The 20,212-nt window shown below is 46.1% G+C and overlaps 1 protein-coding gene across 5 annotated transcripts in view; it reads right to left on the bottom strand.

Annotated features, from left to right (window-relative positions):
* Positions 1 to 20,212, bottom strand: part of pla2g7 (phospholipase A2, group VII (platelet-activating factor acetylhydrolase, plasma)) — a 110,640-nt gene that overhangs the window by 33,353 nt on the left and 57,075 nt on the right. The window lies entirely within an intron of this gene.

Here is a 20,212-nt window from a genome sequence, read left to right as displayed (position 1 = left end):
TGGAGGGCACTGTATGTCCCAGATAGAACAATGAAATTTTTACTTGTAGCAGCACCACAGAATATGTAAACATCGTATACTGTAAACAATATAATAAACAAGAGATAAAAGTTCAGTGTGTGTATAGATATAGATGTAGGGAGGTCAGAACCTGCAATGGACTGGGCGGTGTTTACAAAATTTTGCAGTTTTTTCTGCTCCTGGGCGCACAAGTTGCCAAACCAAGCCACAATGCAACCGGTCAGCATGCTCTCTACTGTGCACCTGTAGAAGTTCGAGAGAGTCCTCCTCGACAAGTCAAGTCAAGTCAAGTTTATTGATCACATACACATACGAGATGGGCAGTGAAATGAAAAATGGCAATGCTCGCGGACTTTGTGCAAAAAGACAAACAAACAACCAAACAAACTACAAACAGAATGGAACAGAATCACATATTATTTTACATATTAAATATTGTGGGCGGAAGGAAAAAGGGAAAAAAACAGCACTTTAAAAAAAAAAAACAGTAGAGTGGTACAGGAAAAATTAGTCCCTGGTGAGATAGGAGTTTACAGTCCTAATGGCCTCTGGGAAGAAACTCCTTCTCAACCTCTCCGTTCTCACAGCATGGCAATGGAGGCATTTGCCTGACCGTAGCAGCCGGAAGAGTCCATTGCAGGTGGAAGGGGTCTCCCATGATTTTATTGGCTCTGGAGTTGCACCTCCTGATGTATAGTTCCTTCAAGGGGGCGAGTGAAGTTCCCATAGTGAAGTTCCCATACCGACTTTCCGTAATCTTCTCAGGAAGTAGAGGTGCTGATGTGCTTTCTTTATAATTGCATCAGTGTTCTGGGACCAGGAGAGATCTTCGGAAATATGCACGCCCAGGAATTTGAAGCCTTTGACCCTTTCCATCATCGACCCGTTGATATAAACAGGACTGTGGGTCCCCATCCTACCCCTTCCAAAGTCCACAATCAGTTCCTAGGTTTTGCTGGTGTTGAGAGCCAGGTTATTATGCTGGCACCATTTGGTCAGTCAGTCGATCTCACTTCTATGTTCAAGAACGAACTGCAGATGCTGGAAAATCGAAGGTAGACAAAAATGCTGGAGAAACTCAGTGGGTGCCCACCACGACTTGGAGCTCTTCTACTGTTGCCTTCACCTCGCAGTGATCTTCCATGGGAACAAGTCCCCGCCCCCCACTGTTGATCCCTTGTCCCATCTGCAATGGACCCCTTCCTCGTGGACCCCCCCCCCCTCCCTTCACAGTCTTCCAGCTTTAGAACTTTTTATCCAAAACTGCCTGCGGGACATCAACCGCCTCAACTTCTCCACTCCCCTGTCTCACTCAAACCTCTCCCCCCCTGAATGCACTGCCATCGACTTACTCCGCAACAACCCAGACTAGGTTATCAAACCTGCCGACAAGGGAGGGACCATGGTAGTCTGGCGCGTCGATCTCTACAAAGCTGAGGCCACGCGCCAACTCTCGGACACCTCCTCCTACCTACCCCTGGACCATGACCCCACTGACGAGCATCAGGCCACTATCTCTAGCACCATCACTGACTTCATCAACTCCGGCTCCCTGCCCTCCCCGAGCCTCCAACCTCATCGTTCCCCAGCCCACGCACGGCCCAATTTTACCTTCTCCCAAAAATCCACAAACCTGACTGTCCTGGTAGACCCATTGTCTCTGCCTGTTCGTGCCCTACCGAACTTATTTCCACGTACCTTGACTCCATCCTATCCCCCCCCTGGTTAAATCCCTCCCGACCTATGTTCAAAACACCTCAGACACTCTCCGTCGCCTCCAGGCATTCCATTCTCTCGGCCCCTCATCTTCACCATGCACGTCCAGTCACTCTACACCTCCATCCCCCACCAGGATGGTCTCAAAGCCCTTCGGTTCTTCCTCGACTGGAGAACCAACCAATACCCGTCCACTGATATTCTCCTCCGCCTAGCAGAGTAGGTCCTTAATAACTTTTCGTTTGACTCCTCCCATTTCCTTCAAACAAGGCGCATCGACGATTGCATTGGTGCTACCTCCCACACCCACCTTACTAACTTCATCAACTTCGCCACTAACTTCCATCCGGCATTCAAATACACCTGGACCATTTCTGACACATTCCTACCATTTCTTGACCTCACTATCACCATCGCAGGTGAAAGACTTTTGACCGACATCCACTATAAACCCACTGACTCCCATGGCTATCTAGACTACACTTCTTCCCACCCTGCTTCCTGTAAGGATTCCATCCCCTACTACCAATTCCTCCGTCTATGCCGCATCTGCTCCCAGGGTGAGGTGTTCCACACCAAGGAATCGGAAATGTCCTCATTCTTCAGGGAATGGGGGTTCCCCTCCCCTACTATAGATGAGGCTCTCACCAGGGTCTCTTCCATACCCCGCAACACTGCTCTCTCTCCCCATCTCCCTACTCGGAACAAGGGCAGAGTCCCCCTAGTCCTCATCTTCCACCTCACTAGCCATCACATACAACAAATAGTCCTCCGTCATTATTGCCACCTCCAACGTGACCCCACCACTCGCCACATCTTCCCATCTCCCCCGTCTGCTTTCCGCAAAGACCGCTCCCTCCGTAACTCCCTGGTCTATTCTTCCCTTCCCACCTGCACCATCCCCTCCCCGGGTACTTTCCCTTGCAACCGTAAGAGATGCTACACGTGTCGCTTTACCTCCCCCCTCGACTCCATTCAAGGATCCAAGCAGTCGTTCCAGTTGCGACAGAGGTTCACCTGCACCTCCTCCAACATCATCTATTGCATCCGCTGCTCTAGATGTCAGCTGCTCTACATCGGTGAGACCAAGCGTAGGCTTGGCGATCGTTTTGCTGAACACCTCCGCTCGGTCCGCATTAACCAACCTGATCTCCCTGTGGCTCAGCACTTCAACTCCCCCTCCCATTCTGAATCCGACCTTTCTGTCCTGGGCCATCTCCATTGCCAGAGTGAGCATCACCGGAAACTGGAGCAGCACCTCATATTCCGCTTGGGCAGTCTGCGTCCCAGTGGCCTGAACATTGACTTCTCCAATTTCCGGTTGCCCTTGCTGACTCCTCCCCTCCTCAGCTCTCCCTCAGCCCTCTGGCTACTCCTCTTCCTTTCTTCTTCCCGCTCCCCCACCCCATATCAGTCTGAAGAAGGGTTTTGGCTCGAAACGTTGCCTATTTCCTTTGTTCCATAGATGCTGCCGCACCCGCTGAGTTTCTCCAGCATTGTCGTTTACCTTCGATCTCACTTCTATAGTTTGACTCGTCTCCATCAGTGATACGTCCCACAACAGTGGTGTCGTCGGTGAACTTGATGATGGAGTTCGCACTATGACCGGCTACGCAGTCATGAGTATAGAGTGAGTACAGCAGGGGGCTGAGCAAGCAGCCGTGCTGATTGTTATCGAGGCTGAGACATTTCCACCAATACGAACAGACTGTGGTCTGTGAATGAGAAAGTCGAGGATCCAATTGCAGAGGGATGCACGGAGACCCAGTTCTGAGAGCTTGGTAACCAGCTTGGAGGGGATGATTGTATTAAATGCCAAGCTGTAGTCAATGAATAACAGCCTCACATATAGAGTTTTTGTTGTCCAAAATGGTCCAGAGCGGAGTGGAGAGCCAAACAGACAAATTCATCCACATTTTGAGACCAAGCAATCAAACTCTTTCACTCCACTTTTTGCTGGACTTTGTGGAGAAAAATTCACTGAGACTCCCCCACCCGGGTGTCCTCTGTGGCCCCTGGAGGTGTTTTATTATACATATACAAGTTGTGGAAATTCAATTTGTTCAAGTTGCCAGCTAGCGTTTGCTATTAACATATTCATTTCCTTTGCCTTTGTACTCTGTTGCTCAGAGTCCAAAAGACGCCTGTGAGTATCTATCAATTAACATACTAACTGATAGTTCCACTATATACCGGTTCTCGCAGGCTCGCCATTAACATCTTTATTGACGTTAGGTTTTGTTGCATGCAGAGTTGTGATCACAGCATTTGACTGAGCCACTTCTCCACTTTGTGCAAGTAAAACTTGCTGATGGTTAATCATAAAGAGTCCTTGAGTGTTATTAAAGAGTCGATTTCGTCACCTTCATCAGGTTGAGAAACTGCACCGTAGGATCTGAACCCACATTGAAATTAATTCAATTCTCACAATTCTTACCTCAAATTATGAGGTAAGAAGGTGGTGATTTTTTTTCTTCTATTATTTAACTTTAGTTTAATATGTATAGTTACATCAATGCTTTGTTTTTTTTTTAACTTTTTAAAATTTGAATCAATGTTTCATTTTTTAGCATTTTTTAAAATATCTCTGGACTTCAGAAGTTTAAGTTTGTCAGACTCTATCCTGACTTAGCTTTCTGTCACAGGTCTTGGGGGTGAGCACCTGCATCCTATTATTACTGCAAGGCCGATTCTGGTCCAGATAAACATGGGATGTGCAGACAGAGTGTAAGAGTTCCAAGGGGTAAGTCCTGTCCAACAAGATCTGGCCAGGTGCAGTGGTGCAGCACTAGGGTTGCTGCCTAAAGAGTCAGTCCCACTTGGGCGTCTTTTGGGTGACATTTAGGCGACAGCCGAAAAAGAGGCTGTCGCGTGGTGACGCGGGCGTGACGCGTGGTACTTCCCTGTCGCCCCAGGAATTTGGAATGTACAAAATCCAGGGGCGACATTTGGGCGTCTCATCATATCGTGCGCCCTGTCACATGCTGTCATATGCTGTCCTGTGGGTGACGCCCGGTTAGGGTTAGAGATTACAGATGGGGTGTAAAATATTCTTCCTTCAATGCATGGATTTTAAACATTAACATATTAAAATTAATACAATAAAATCAATTGTGCAAATGAAAAGATGTCTGAGTCGTTCAGTTTTATTTTTAATATGTATTGGCCCGCTTCCTGATCCGATCACCATCTCTTTTCACAGGGATGGATGCAGTGAGTGTAGACTGAACCCTCTTCCTCCCTCCCACCCCCATCCTTCTCCACTCCACTACCTTTCTCCCCTCCCCTCTCTCCCCTTCCCCGCTCTGTATCCCTTCTCCCCGCTCCACTCTTCTCCCCCTTATCCACTCAGCCTCCCCTCACATCCCCTTCTCCCCCTCTCCCTCCCTTCTCCCATTCTATATCTCCCGCCCCTCCGCCCCCCACCACTTTCCCTGACGCTCCCCATTTGTGGACCCTGCCTGTGACAGTTAGATCCCACTAATAGTACTGCACAAAGGCCACATCATCTGTCTTAGTAACATTGACTATGGGATATATGCAGACTTTGAGAACAACACCCCCCCAACCCCCTCCCCCCCCCCCCCCCCCCCCCCCCCCCTCTCCCCTCCGCCCCCTTGCCTTCCTTCAAAATGGGTGGTGGGTATTTAGACTCAGTGGCCGGAGCAGGTGGGTGGCACTGGTACATTGACAACATTGCTGTACCCAGTTGAAAAGCCCACTGCCTCTGGGGGTTTGGGGAGACATTTGGAAGAGAGATCTGCCTCTGGAACAACTCGTGGCCAACAGTTTAGTTCCCATGAAGGGGGAGAGATGGGAGGGGAGAAGGGTAGGGGGGAGTGGAGAAGGGGGGATGGGGGCGAGAGGGTGGAAGAGGGGAGAGGGGAGTTCAGTCTACACTCACTGAATCCATCCCTGATGATCGGATCTGGAAGAGGACCAATACATCTATAAATAAAACAGACGACTCAGACATCTTACAATAGACAATAGGTTCAGAGTAGGCCATTCGGCCCTTTGAGCCAGCACAGCCATTCAATGTGATCATGGTTGATCATCCACAATCAGTACCCCGTTCCTACGTTCTCCCCATATCCACTGATTCCGCTATCTTTAAGAGCCCTATCTAGCTCTCTCTTGAAAGCATCCAGTGAGCCTGCCTCCACCGCCCTCTGAGGCAGAGAATTCCACAAACTCACAACTCTCTGTGAGAAAAAGTGTTTCTTCGTCTCCATTCTAAATGGCTTACTCCTTACTCTTAAACTGTGCCCCCTGGTTCTGGACTCTCCCAACATCAGGAATAAATTTGCTGTCTCTAGCATGTCCAAACTCATAACAATCTTATATGTTTCAATAAGATGCCCTCTCATCCTTCTCAACTCCAGAGTGTACAAGCCCAGCTGCTCCATTCTCTCAGCATATGACAGTCCCGCCATCCCGGGAATTAACCTTGTAAACCTACGCTGCACTCCCTCAATAGCAAGAATGTCCTTCCTCAAATTAGGGGACCAAAACTGCACACAATACTCCAGGTGTGGTCTCACTAGGGCCCTATACAACTGCAGAAGGACCTCTTTGCTCCTATACTCGACTCTTCTTGTTATAAAGGCCAACATGCCATCCGCTTGCTTCACTGCCTGCTGTACCTGCATGCTTACTTTCATAGACTGATGTGCAAGGACCCCCAGATCCCGTTGTACTTCCCCTTTTCCTAACTTGACCATTTAGATAGTAATCTGCCTTATTGTTTTTGCTACCAAAGTGGATAACCTCACATTTATCCACATTAAACTTCATCTGCCATGCATCTGCCCACTCCCGCAACCTGTCCGTCACCCAGCATTCTCATAGCATCCTCCTCACAGTTCACACTGCCACCCTGCTTTGCGTCATCTGCAAGTTTGCTAATGTTACTTTGAATCCCTTCATCCAAATCATTGATGTATATTGTAAATAGCTGTGGTCCTAGACTGAGCCTGCGGTACCCCATTAGTCACTGCCTGCCATTCTGAAAGGGACCCGTTAATCCATACTCTTTGTTTCCTGTCTGCCAACCAATTTTCTATCCATGTGAGCACACTACCCCCAATACCATGTGCCCTAATTTTGCCCATTAATCTCTTATGTGGGACCTTATCAAATGCTTTCTGAAAGTCCAGGTACACTACATCCACTGGCTCCCCCTTGTCCATTTTCCTAGTTACATCCTCAAAAAATTTCAGAAGATTGTCAAGCATGATTTCCCCTTCGTAAATCCATGCTGACTCGTACCGATCCTGTTACTGCTATTCAAATGTGTGGCTATTTCATCTTTTATAATTGACTCCAGCATCTTTTCATTTGCACAATTGATTTTATTGTATTAAATTTAATAAATTAATGTTTAAAATCCATGCATTGAAGGGAGAATATTTTACAGCCTCAACCCTAACCGGGCATCACCCGCCTAACAGCATACGTCAGCGTGTATGTCGTGCAACTTGGTGGTTCTACGGTCGTCAGTCACTGATGCTCCGCAGTCGCCCAAATGTCGCCCAAGTGGGACAGGCTCTTGACAGTGCCAGTGACCCATGTTCCATCCTGACTACGGGTGCTGTCTGTATGGAATTTGTACGTTCTCCCCATGACCTGCGTGGGTTTTCTCTGGGTTCTCTGGTTTCCTACCACACTCCAAAGATTCGCAGGTTTGGAGGATCATTGGCTTTGGTAAAAATTGTAAATTGTTCCTAGTGTGTAGTGCATGCTAATGTAATAGAAACATAGAAACATAGAAATTAGGTGCAGGAGTAGGCCATTTGGCCCTTCGAGCCTGCACCGCCATTTAATATGATCATGGCTGATCATCCAACTCAGTATCCCGTACCTGCCTTCTCTCCATACCCTCTGATCCCCTTGGCCACAAGGGCCACATCTAACTCCCTCTTAAATATAGCCAACGAACTGGCCTCAACTACCCTCTGTGGCAGAGAGTTCCAGAGATTCACCACTCTCTGTGTGAAAAAAGTTCTCCTCATCTCGGTTTTAAAGGATTTCCCCCTTATCCTTAAGCTGTGACCCCTTGTCCTGGACTTCCCCAACATCGGGAACAATCTTCCTGCATCTAGCCTGTCCAAACCCTTAAGAATTTTGTAAGTTTCTATAAGATCCCCTCTCAATCTCCTAAATTCTAGAGAGTATAAACCAAGTCTATCCAGTCTTTCTTCATAAGACAGTCCTGACATCCCAGGAATCAGTCTGGTGAACCTTCTCTGCACTCCCTCTATGGCAATAATGTCCTTCCTCAGATTTGGAGACCAAAACTGCACGCAATACTCCAGGTGTGGTCTCACCAAGACCCTATACAACTGCAGTAGAACCTCCCTCCTCCTATACTCAAATCCTCTTGCTATGAAAGCCAACATGCCATTCGCTTTCTTTACTGCCTGCTGCACCTGCATGCCTACCTTCAATGACTGGTGTACCATGACACCCAGGTCTCGCTGCATCTCCCCCTTTCCCAATCGGCCACCGTTTAGATAATAATCTGCTTTCCCATTTTTGCCACCAAAATGGATAACCTCACATTTATCCACATTAAACTGCATCTGCCAAACATTTGCCCACTCACCTAGCCTATCCAAGTCACCTTGCAGTCTCCTAGCATCCTCCTCACACCTAACACTGCCCCCCAGCTTAGTGTCATCCGCAAACTTGGAGATATTGCCTTCAATTCCCTCATCCAGATCATTAATATATATTGTGATGGGGATCGTTGGTTGGCATGGGCCAGCCTGTTTCTACTTCGTATCTCTAAACTAAACTACATTTTAACTTATGCCTTTTTATTAATGAGGTGAGGAGTTCTTCAGGTGCGGAGTTACTGTGAAGACAGTAGCTCCAAATCATTGCAAGCAAAAGTTGCCATAACAACCCCTCAGGCCTAAATTTCGTAATTTAATAGGAAAATTGTTTTTCACATTGGTTATCTGCTTTAGATGTTTCTTCTGCAAAACAACACTGCCTGGAGCTTGGCACAAATCCAAATGCACCTTGCTTTGGCGAACAGAACATTTTTTTCCCACGTAGTTGTTGATAAAACCTTGACACATTCTTGTACTCTGAACAAACACCAGGATCAAATCTGCAGACACTCCTTTAGATGGAATGTGATTCACCTGATTGGTGCCTCACATTCACCCTGATTTTGCAATCCATCTACAGTACATGTAATTCAACTCCAGCCTCTGCTGCCACGTGATCCTGGAAGAGCAGTGACCTGCGATCAGCACCTAGACCTCATGCTATCAAATATGCTATTTTAAATAACTGTTTGAAAATAGCTCAGATAATCAGCGACAGCCAAGATCACTTTAGATTTAAATAATGTTAACATTAAAAAATAAATGTAAACAATTCTAATTAAACATAATTAAAGTAAATAAAAACACTTATCCTTTCCATTCAGGTTCAAATGAATAGGGCTATGATAGATACATCAGAAACGGCTGATATAAAATTGAAGGGCCACATACTAAAAGCCCTGTCCCACTGTACGAGTTCATTCAAAGAGTTCTCCTGATTCGAACTTGGAGATTAACGGTAATTGCTGCTCGTCGGTACTCGGGGCTCTCGTGGCCATTTTCAACATGTTGAAAAATCTTCACGAGTCTTCCCGAGCTTAACGCGTTTCCCGAGTACCTGCCGTTAGCGTTACGAGCCGCTAAGCAACGTCCCGGTGCTCCGACGTACCCGCTACGTACATTCTCTGTGCTTACCACAAGTTTGATTTTTTTTTAAACTCGAGAGAGCACTTGAATGAACTCGTACAGTGGGACAGGGCCATAAGGTTATCCATCCTCTTAGATGAGCAAGACTTAGCTCTGCCCTTGCACTCAGTGTTGAGTGCTGACAACTTTGATTTTCAGCTCATTCCTGACATCCATGCTGCATTGTATGGGTGCATGTCAGGAATGGTTCTATTTTTATGTTTTATTTTTAGCGATATAGCGTGGAAACAGGCCTTTCGGCCCAGAGTCCTGCCCAACCAGCGATCCCTGCACACTAACACTATCCTACCACACTAGGGACAATGAACAATTTCCCCAAAGCCAATTAGCATGCAAACCTGTACGTCTTTGGAGTGTGGGAGGATACCGGAGATCCCTGAGAAACCCCATGCAGGCCATGGTGGAAATTAACAAACTCCGTAAAGACAGCGCTCGTAGTCAGTATCGTACCCGGGTCTCTGGCACTGTAAGCACTGGCTATGCAACCGTGCCGCCCTTTGCTCATAGTTTCTTTCTGAACTGCTGGCATTTTAAAATGTTGGTCATTGCAACCCTTTATTTCAGTTGTATCTGCTGCCACTTGGTATTCCATCAGCAGAGGGTGCTAAAGGCTGCAACAATGTTAGATTGTTGTTAAACAAGAAACAATTGCACTATCTAAATGTCTTCATTCCAAGTTTTGGTTTTAAAACTACATCTTAAAACATTAAGGTAGGTAGGTAGACTTTTTCTACGACTGCATTACTAGATAAGTCAATGTTTCATTCACATCATATTAAGATTAATGGATTACAGAGGGGCGGCACGGCTCTGGCTGCAGCGGCTCACCGGCGGTCCCGTTGTCTTTGTGTTTTTTATGTTGTTTATTTTGTTTGGTTAGTTTAGTTTTTTGGTTTTAGCTTGTGTTTTGGGGGGGGGGGGGGGTTGAAACGGGGTTTGCAGTCTCTCCCTGCGGGGGAATACGACCTTTTTGTCGTATTCCCCTTCTCTGCCTCCGTCTGCGCTGAGGCCTAATGGAGCTGACGACCTCGAGGCTCCGGAGGCAGAGCACCGTCAGGACTCGCTCTGAGCTCGCTCCCGTGAGGGTGGTCCGGCTCAGGGCTGGAAGAGGTTGGGACGCTCCCGTGAGGGCGGCCAGCCCGAGGGTGGAACGAGGCTCCCGTCGGAGCGGCCGAGCTCGGGAAGGTGCGGCGCTGGCAGCCCGAGGGAGGTTCGGCGCCCAAGTCGGGGCGGCCCGGTCCGGGGGAGAAGCGACGCCCAAGTCGGGGCGGCCCGGTCCGGGGGAGGTTCGGCGCCCATGTCGGGGCGGCCCGGTCCGGGGGAGGTTCGGCGCCCAAGTCGGGGCGGCCCGGTCCGGGGGAGGTTCGGCGCCCATGTCGGGGCGGCCCGGTCCGGGGGAGAAGCGACGCCCAAGTCGGGGCGGCCCGGTCCGGGGGAGGTTCGGCGCCCAAGTCGGGGCGGCCCGGTCCGGGGGAGGTTCGGCGCCCAAGTCGGGGCGGCCCGGTCCGGGGGAGGTTCGGCGCCCAAGTCGGGGCGGCCCAGCCCGAGGCTGAAGACGGCACAGTACTCACGTGAGGGTGGCTGGGACGGTGTTCTGGCGGCGGTGGCCTGAGTCCGGGGTTCGGCCGCGGGCCAGCAGCTGTTTCTGCAGGACTGGTGGGCGGCAGCTTCAACCACCCCGGGCCGCGGTGTTTGAGCCGCGGGACTGTTCTTACAACATCGCCCGGGGGGGGGGGGGGGGGGTATCGCCCCAGCGCAGAGGGAGAAGAGGAGGGAAGAGACTGCGACCTAAGACTTTTGCCTCCATCACAGTGAGGAGATGCTGGGTGGACTCACTGTGGTGGATGTTAATGTGTGTTTATTGTTGTTTTATTGTATTGTATTATATGTATGACTGCTGCAATTTCGTTCAGACTAAGTCTGAATGACAATAAAAGGCTATCTATCTATCTATCTAATCCCACTCTCTGCGATCAGGAGAGAAAGATGAAGATTGATGCAATAACTATTACTATTCAGAGATAAAGATCATATGGTATTAAAATAATAATGTTCAGCGAAAACAATTTTTAATATAATTTGGTTAATGGTGTTCAGCTTTGCTTAAAATTTGTGCAGGGATTCTCCTTATCTTCTGTAATAACTTTAATGGAACTGAGCAAAGGACAAAAGCTGGCAGTCAAGTTGCTTCTTTATTATAACCATATAACCATATAACAATGACAGCATGGAAACAGGCCATCTCGGCCCTACAAGTCCGTGCCGAACAACTTTTTTTCCCTTAGTCCCACCTGCCTGCACTCATACCATAACCCTCCATTCCCTTCTCATCCATATGCCTATCCAATTTATTTGTAAATTATTCTTTCCATTAATTCTGTAGCAGTGGATTGGAAAACATTTTACAGCTGTATTAAACTTTGGTTTGGCCACATTTGAAGTAGTGTGTAATTCAGCACACCCTTTGGCCTTCTGAGGAACCAAGATGATGTTAAGGGCCTGTCCCACTTTGGCGATTTTTTCGGCAACTAGGCTGTTCTCACATGGTCGCGGGGTTGGGAGTAGTCTCCTTAATTCGCTTAAAGATTCGTAACATTTTTCTGGTTGCCGCTGGATTTTGAAATGTTCAAAATTTTTCGGTGACTGTGGGCTCGATGTAGCTTGTCTTCCCCTGTCGTAGGTTGTTGTCATGATGATGCAGGTTGTCGCCAGGTGACGTTGGTTGTCACCGGATGCTGACTTCGGTGAATTCCTTTGGCGACTACCTACGTCAACCGGCGACTGGTACCGGCAACTGAATTGTCTTCAGTTGTCGCCGACAGGGTCGTTGCTTGTCGTAGCTTGTCGCGGGTGGACATAGGTTGACTTTGGTTGTCATAGGTTGTTGCCTGTGTGGTCGTAGGTTGTCGTAGGTGGACGTCCTAAGTCGCGATGATTGGGTCGCCGGATGTCGGTAGCTTGCCGTTGACTAGGTGGTAGGTTGTCGTGGGGGGTGGGGGGGAGAGTCCCTGACAGTCGCCGAAGAAAATCGCCTAAGTGGGGCAGATCCTTCAGGAGATCGAGACCTGTTTGGTAAATCCCTCAAGACATTAGAAAACCCTGTTCTCCTGGAAAGCAGAGTCATGGATTACCTACAGCAGGCATCACAAAAGCATTGGAGAATTATCACCAACATGATCTATGTAAAATACGTCGTCCACAGGCAGGAGAAGCATATACACATTTGGTCACTTCTCAGCATCCACTTTTAGTAAACAATCCCAGCACGGAGGCCATACCAATTCAGTTAACTCAGTTGGACAGGGATGTAGTTTGCGGCCTAATATCATGCTGTTGAAGAAGATTCCAACATTTGTCATGGCAAGAAATTTCCAGGTGTGTAAAGGAAATGCTTTAAGAATGTTTTGAAAGCCACCTTGAAAACTATTTTAACACCCGACAGGCTGGTGGGAATCTCTGGCCTGTGACCATTTAAAATGAAGGAGCAGGAGGTGCAACTCCAGAGCCAACAATATCATGAGAGACCCCTTCCACCCCTGCAGCGGACTGTTCCAGCTGCTACGGTCAGGCAAACGCCTCCGTTGCCATGCGGTGAGAACGGAGAGGTTGAGAAGGAGTTTCTTCCCAGAGGCCATTCGGACTGTAAACATCTATCTCACCAGGGACTAACTCTACTGAACGTTTTTTCCTTCCATTATTTATTATTATGTAAAAGAATATGTGTGTTATGATTGTGTTTATAGTTTGTTTGGTTGTTTGTTGTTTGTCTTTTGTACAAAAGTCTGCGAGCATTGCCACTTTCATTTTACTGCACATCTCGTATGTGTATGTGACAAATAAACTTGACTTGACTTTAATGAATGGAGAACTTAATAGTGTGAACAGCAGAAAGAAACAGAAGCTTCTCATCTACCCACCCCATTAGTCCCCCCCCCCCCCCCCCCCCCCCCAAACCAAAGCAGATTCTACAAGTTGCAAATGGGCCTCATCAGGCACCTCAGAACCCCAGATGTGCAGTGGACCCAAGTCAACCTCGATCCCAAGAGATTGCCCAAGATGAACTTTCAAAATCATCCAAACGGATACCACTGAAGAACATGCATTCCCAGGTTTTCATTTGTAAATTACTATATTATGATCCTCTGCCAGTCACTCTGCAGAACGTTATCTCCCCACTATGATTCTGCAGGCAGCAGTAGCTGGAGAGATTGGGTGTACCCCACGGAATATGTTCCATGGTTAGACTCGATAAAATAATCTGGAACAGTCTTTCTTTCGCTTGTGTGAAATTTCAACAACTTAATAGTGACACAGATCACATCTCATAACATGTGTTCCAGCAATATGTTTATTCAAATACAAACATTGAGCAAGTTTGACAAGTAATGGACAGTTGGATATATCCAGCAAATCTGCCTATCTTCATCTTGTCAATAAATGAGTTAACCCACCAGAGACTACAGTGGTGGGTATCAAAGATGCCCAGATATTTTCATTATTTATAGGTGACCTCTGCCACCATGGGGTGGCATTGAATTCTTGGAAAAGGGTCTGTATTGTGATATTCTATAATGAGAGTTGATAAAAAATAAATTGTGTTGATTTATTTATTTTCCCCGTTCGCCTCTCCTCCTTGACCTCCCCACACACAAAATGAGTGGAGAGCGCATTTTATTCTGTATCTCAAATTGACGACTTGTGAATTCTGCAAGGGCGAATTTCTGCAACTCAAACTGTCGCAACACTGGGGGCAAGACTAGTACAGTCATGTTCACTGTGTGAGGGTTTTGAAAATGTTTGAAAACAGACATTAAACATTCACCTCGAACTGCAAAGTGCCATACATTCCAGTTAGTACAGACACTGTTTTAACTATTGTGTGCCACTCCACCATTGCCTCAATTTGATGACCTTGTAGTTTTATTGTTGTCCAGATGCACTTGCTATCTATTATTCCAGAACAAACTGTGTATACAAGATAACTAATTTAAGCACTGTTGAGGTTTTTAATGCATTTTCCTAGCAGTTTTTTCAGTGAACCGTGAAATTGCCTGTCCCCTTAATAACAGCACACATCAACATCAGCAAAATAGTCCAGCTAGAAAATCACAAACAAAATTATTTTTCTTGTTTGCTTTTATTTTGATTTTAACTGTTTAAAATCTCTTCCCTGTCTGGGAGACCCGACCTTTTCCCTGTCGGGTCTCCGTTGTCGTTGGGGCCTAGCACCGTGGAGCGGCCTCCAACCTGAACGACCCGGGGGCTCGGGAGACTGCGGAGCTGCAGAACTGCGGAGCTGTGGACTACTCACCATCGTGGGGCTGGCCGGCCTCTGAGCGTGGGGAGCGGTGGTGACTCGCTGCTGTGACTCGACTCCTGGGGCTTGGAGACTCCAGCAACGTAGCCGCAGGTCCGGTGGGCTGGGACATCGGGAGCTCACGGGTCCAGGGGGAGAGAGAGACCGCTTCCCGGAACTCCCGAAACGCGACTTCTCCAGCCCGTGTCGCGGGGTTGGAATGACCCGGAACGGGGACGTACATCGCCTCGTGCGGCTTCATGGCCGTGGGACATTCCAGCGCCCGCCGGGGGCTCCAACATTGTGACTTTTAGACCGGGGGCAGGGCCGTAAATCGCCTGGCACGGCCTAAAATGGCCGTGGGACTTATCATCGCCCGCCTGGGGCTTGGATATCTGGAGAGAAATGGAGAACAGGGGAGAGAAAAGACTTTGGCTTCCATCACAGTGGGTTCATTGTGATGGATGTTTGTGTGAATTAAATTGTGTGTATGTCTGTAGGAAATTGTCTTTGTTTGTATGGCTGTGGAAACGGAATTTCGTTTGAGCCTCACTGAGGCTCAAATGACAATAAATGGTATTGTATTGTATTGTATTGTATTAGAGAAACAGTTATGTAAATAATTCGCAGAAAGATACGAGTAATATTTTTTTAGTAGTTGTGGATTTTAACTTTTCCAGTATTGACCGTAATTGCCCGAGTAGCAAAGACCATACAGACCATTTCCAAAAGATTTGGTCTCCATTTATCGACTTATTACAAGTATAGGGTGCAACTTAACTTTGAAAATAAATGGTTTCAGGACCTGGTGAGGGGTGTGTAAAGATACGAAGTAGGTATATCCCTTTTATCTTATTTTACTTTCTTATATCTTTTGTTCTCTATTTTTCACCCTTTTTTGTTCTTCTTTGTTTTTCTTTTTATCTCCTCTTCAGGTTTTACGTTTCTACGGGTCTCTCTCGATCACTCTTTCACGCACCTACTATCCTATCTAACTCTCTCTACTTTCCTTCTTTTTTAAGTTTAAAATAAGAAGTGGTACAGGAAATGTATTATGTTATTTTTGGGTTATATTGCTGTAATGTACATTACTTCTAATAAATAAAATATTTAAAAAAAAATTCCAGTATTGACCGTAATTGCCTGAGTAGCAAAGACCATACATGGGCTGGAATTTGTTAAGTGAGTCCAAGGAAGTTTGTGCAGACAATACATTGAGTGCCTTACTACGGAGGAAAGTGGGCAAGTGGTGGAAGTATTAGTGGGGAAACACTTGGGGAACAATTATCATAATTATTTACGTTTTAAGGCAGTTTCAAGTTCAGATCTTGAATTGAGGGGGGTGGGGAGTTAGGGATAATTTCAATCGTGTAAGAGAGGACCTGGCAAAGGTAGATTGACTTTTCTATAAAACAACTGGCAAGTGGGACAAGCCCCATTTCATTGCTGTATAATTCTGTACAATGGTTGATAGAATAGTTATATGGTAGGGATTGTACATCAATAAATATCTGGAGAGACAATGACTGTTATAAGATTAGTGATGAACTCTACAGTTGGAACATCATAGTTCTATACCAATCAAATCATAATTTTAAATCAACAAACTGTGACTGCAGCAGACGTTCAAGTTCAAGTGTGAGTTTATTGTCATGTGTCCCTGATAGGACAATGACATTCTTGCTTTGCTTCAGCACACAGAACATAGTAGGCATTTACTACAAAACAGATCAGTGTGTCCATATACCATAATATAAATATATACACACATGATAAATAAACTGATCAAGTGCAAATAACAGATAATGGGTTATTAATAATCAGAGTTTTGTCCAAGCCAGGTTTAATAGCCTGATGGCTGTGGGGAAGTAGCTATTCCTGAGCCTGGTTGTTGCAGTCTTCAGGCTCCTGTACCTTCTACCTGAAGGTAGCAGGGTGTGAGTGTGTGGCCAGGATGGTGTGGGTCTATGATGATACTGCCAGCCTTTTTGAGGCAGTGACTGCGATAAATCCCCTCGATGGAAGGAAGGTCAGAGCCAATGATGGACTGGGCAGTGTTTACTACTTTTTGTAGTCTTTTCCTCTCCAGGGCGCTCAAGTTGCCGAACCAAGCCATGATGCAACCGGTCAGCATGCTCTCTACTGTGCACCTGTAGAAGTTAGAGAGAGTCCTTGACAAACCGACTCTCCGTAATCTTCTCAGGAAGTAGAAGCGCTGATGAGTTTTCTTGATAATTGCATTAGTGTTCTCAGACCAGGAAAGATCTTCAGAATAGGTTCCTGCTGAAACCTTTTCCCTTTGTCACTATTATTAGCGGTCATGCAGTTGCATTTTAAACACAAATTCTCTCGCAATAATTGAAGTAATTTCTGCAAATGCTGGATGATTGGTGCATTGATGGGAAGCACCAAAAGACAGGAATATAGAACATATAGAAATATGTTTATTTACAATGACACTTCTGACATGTAACACAAATTGTGGAGACAGATGACAATATTGGCCAGCAGCTGCAGGAACTTAATGCAGCCATTACATTTATCTGTGGGACGAAGTGGGACTCATTCATAATAAAACTTGGGAACATTGTCAGATTTCAGCATTGAAATTCAAACAACTTACATTTACTTAAAACACAAAACTTATTATAGTTTCACTACCTCTCATCCAAAAGTTCACGAGATTACCATAATATGGATGTGGTTATTGCAACTAAATGTTGAACATAATTTAAGATGTACAAGAATATTTGTTACTAAAAATGAGTACATGGGAACATGGGAAGGTAAAAATATTAAAATTTTCAAACCCACCATTACCTTGCTTCTGACCTATTTTAATAGATATACAGTGCATTCAGAAAGTATTCAGACCCTGTCACGTTTTCTACATTTTGTTACGTTACAGCCTTATTCTAAAATTGATTAAATTCATCTTTTCTTATCATCAATCTAAACACAATACCCCATATAAAAAAGTGAAAACAGGGGCTTAGAAATGTTTGCAAAGTAATTAAAAAGAAATAACTGAAATATCACATTTACATAAGTATTCAGACCCTTTACTCAGTACTTTGTTGAACCTCAAATCTTCTTGGGTATGACGCTACAAGCTTGGCACACCTGTATTTGGGTAATTTCTCCAATTCTTCTCTGCAGATCCTCTCAAGCTCTGTCAGGTTGGATGGGGAGCGTTGGTGCACAACTATTTTCAGGTCCCTCCTGAGATGTTTGATTGGGTTCAAGTCCGTGCTCTTGTTGGGCTACTGAAGGACATTCACAGACTTGTCACAAAGCCTCTCCTGCGTTGTCTTGGCTGTGTGCTTAGGGTCGTTGTCCTGTTGGAAGGTGAACCTCTGCCCCAGTCTGACGTCCAGAATGCTCTGGAACAGGTTCTCATCTGTACTTTGCTCCGTTTATCTTTCCCTATATCCTGACTAGTCTCCCAGTTCCTGCCGCTGAAAAACATCCCCACAGCATGATGCTGCCACCACCATGCTTCACCTATTGGCCAGGTGATGAGCGGTGCCTGGTTTCTTCCAGATGTGTCGCTTAGGCCAGAGAGTTCAATCTTGGTTCCATCAGACCAGAGAATCTTGTTTCTCATGGTCTGAGAGTCTTTTAGGTGTCTTTTGGCAAACTCCAAGAGGGCTGTCATGTGCCTTTTACTGAGGAGTGTCTTCTGTCTGGTCACTACCATAAAGGTCTGATTGGTGGAGTGCAGCAGATACAGTTGTCCTTCTGGAAGGCTCTCCCATCTCCACAGAGGAACTCTGGGGCTTTGTCAGAGTGACCATCGGGTTCTTGGTCACCTCCCTGACCAAGGCCCTTCTCCCCCGATTGCTCAGTTTGGCCGGGCAGCCAGCTCTATGAAGAGTCCTGGTGGTTCCAAAGTTCTTCCATTTAAGAATGACGAAGGCCACTGTGCTCTTCGGGACCTGCAATGCTGCAGAAATTGTTTTATATCCTTCCCCAGACCTGTGTCTCGACACAATCCTTTCTCGAAGGTCTATGGACAATTTTGTTCAATTTTGAGTGTCATAGCAAAGGGTCTGAATACTTATGTAAATGTATTAATTCAGTAATTTATTTTTTAATTACTTCGCAAACATTTTTAAACACCTGCTTTCGCTTCTTCATTCTGGAGTATTCTGTGTAGATTGATGATAAAAATAAAAATAAATCATAAATTTTAAAATAAGGATGTAACGTAACAAAATGTGGAAAAAGTGAATGGGACTGAATACTTTCTGAATGCACTGTAGGTTGTGTGGATGTGGGCCAATTCTCTGGAGTTCATGCAATTTTTATAGTCATTTGAAGAGGCTTTCCAGAGGCAGAGACTGAGATTCTGAGCAGGAAAACTTGAGTAAAGAAAGTGTCCTTGAGAAACTTGAGAAAAGAATCACTTGTAGGCTGAAAATTTGGAACGCCTATTATCTTTACCAATCTTTCCTCCAATTCCTGGGGCATCCTATAGTCACAGCCTCCCAGTCTTCAAGTGGGCATTTTATTCCTACTGTTTTCCTGTCCATTTACCAGTCCTCATTCCAGGCCAGTATCTCAGCTACAATCCCGCATGCTCCAATTTTGTTAAACAATCTCGTGTGGCACCTCATTGAAGGCGGTCCAAATATATTACATTCACTGAATCAGTCTGAAGAAGGGTCCTGACCTGAAACATCACCTGTTCATTCCCTCCATAGATGCTGCCTGACTTGCTGAATTTCTCTAGCACTTTGTGTTTTGCTCAAGATTCCAACATTTGTACTTCCTTGTCTACAAAGCTTTTTACTGTATCTCGGTCACGTGACGATAATAAACTAAACTATATATCTGGCAGACCTCAGCAGAGACAAGCTGCAAAGGCTGTGAGACAGGCTTTACTAGAATGAGAATGGTCCTAACTTACACCTCAAGAACAGTGCAGACTTATATTCCTTTCCTACCGAAGTGCCTAGTCAGTCCTTTAAGTCAACGTTAGGGCCATATCAGTCATTTGAGTACCTATATTTTCAGTATAAGTCAAAGTCAAAGTCAATTTTATTTGTCACATGCACCCGAAGGTGCAGTGAAATAAATTTGCCAGCAGCGATACACTTAAAAAGGACACACAATACACAATAAAATGTAACACAAACATCCACCACAGCATTCTTCACTGGTCGGGGACATAAACCCTCCATAGTCACCGTCACAAATGGCCCGATGTACAGGCCCTCCCGTCGGGATGATCAAAACTCCGACGTCGGAACGGTCAAACACATGCCGCGGCTTGGAGGTCCCAAATCGGCATTTTCCTACCAGAGACACCAGCTTCTGGATGTTATAGGCCGCGGGCTGGCAGTCGGAGCTATTCTCTGGCGATCCCAGGCAAGGGATCCCAGACTCCGGATGGTAAGTCCACACCACG

This window comes from Leucoraja erinacea, chromosome 5 (genome assembly GCF_028641065.1).
Source record: "Leucoraja erinacea ecotype New England chromosome 5, Leri_hhj_1, whole genome shotgun sequence".
Classification (NCBI taxonomy): Eukaryota; Metazoa; Chordata; class Chondrichthyes; order Rajiformes; family Rajidae; genus Leucoraja; species Leucoraja erinaceus.
This window is presented reverse-complemented; position numbering and strand designations above follow the sequence as displayed.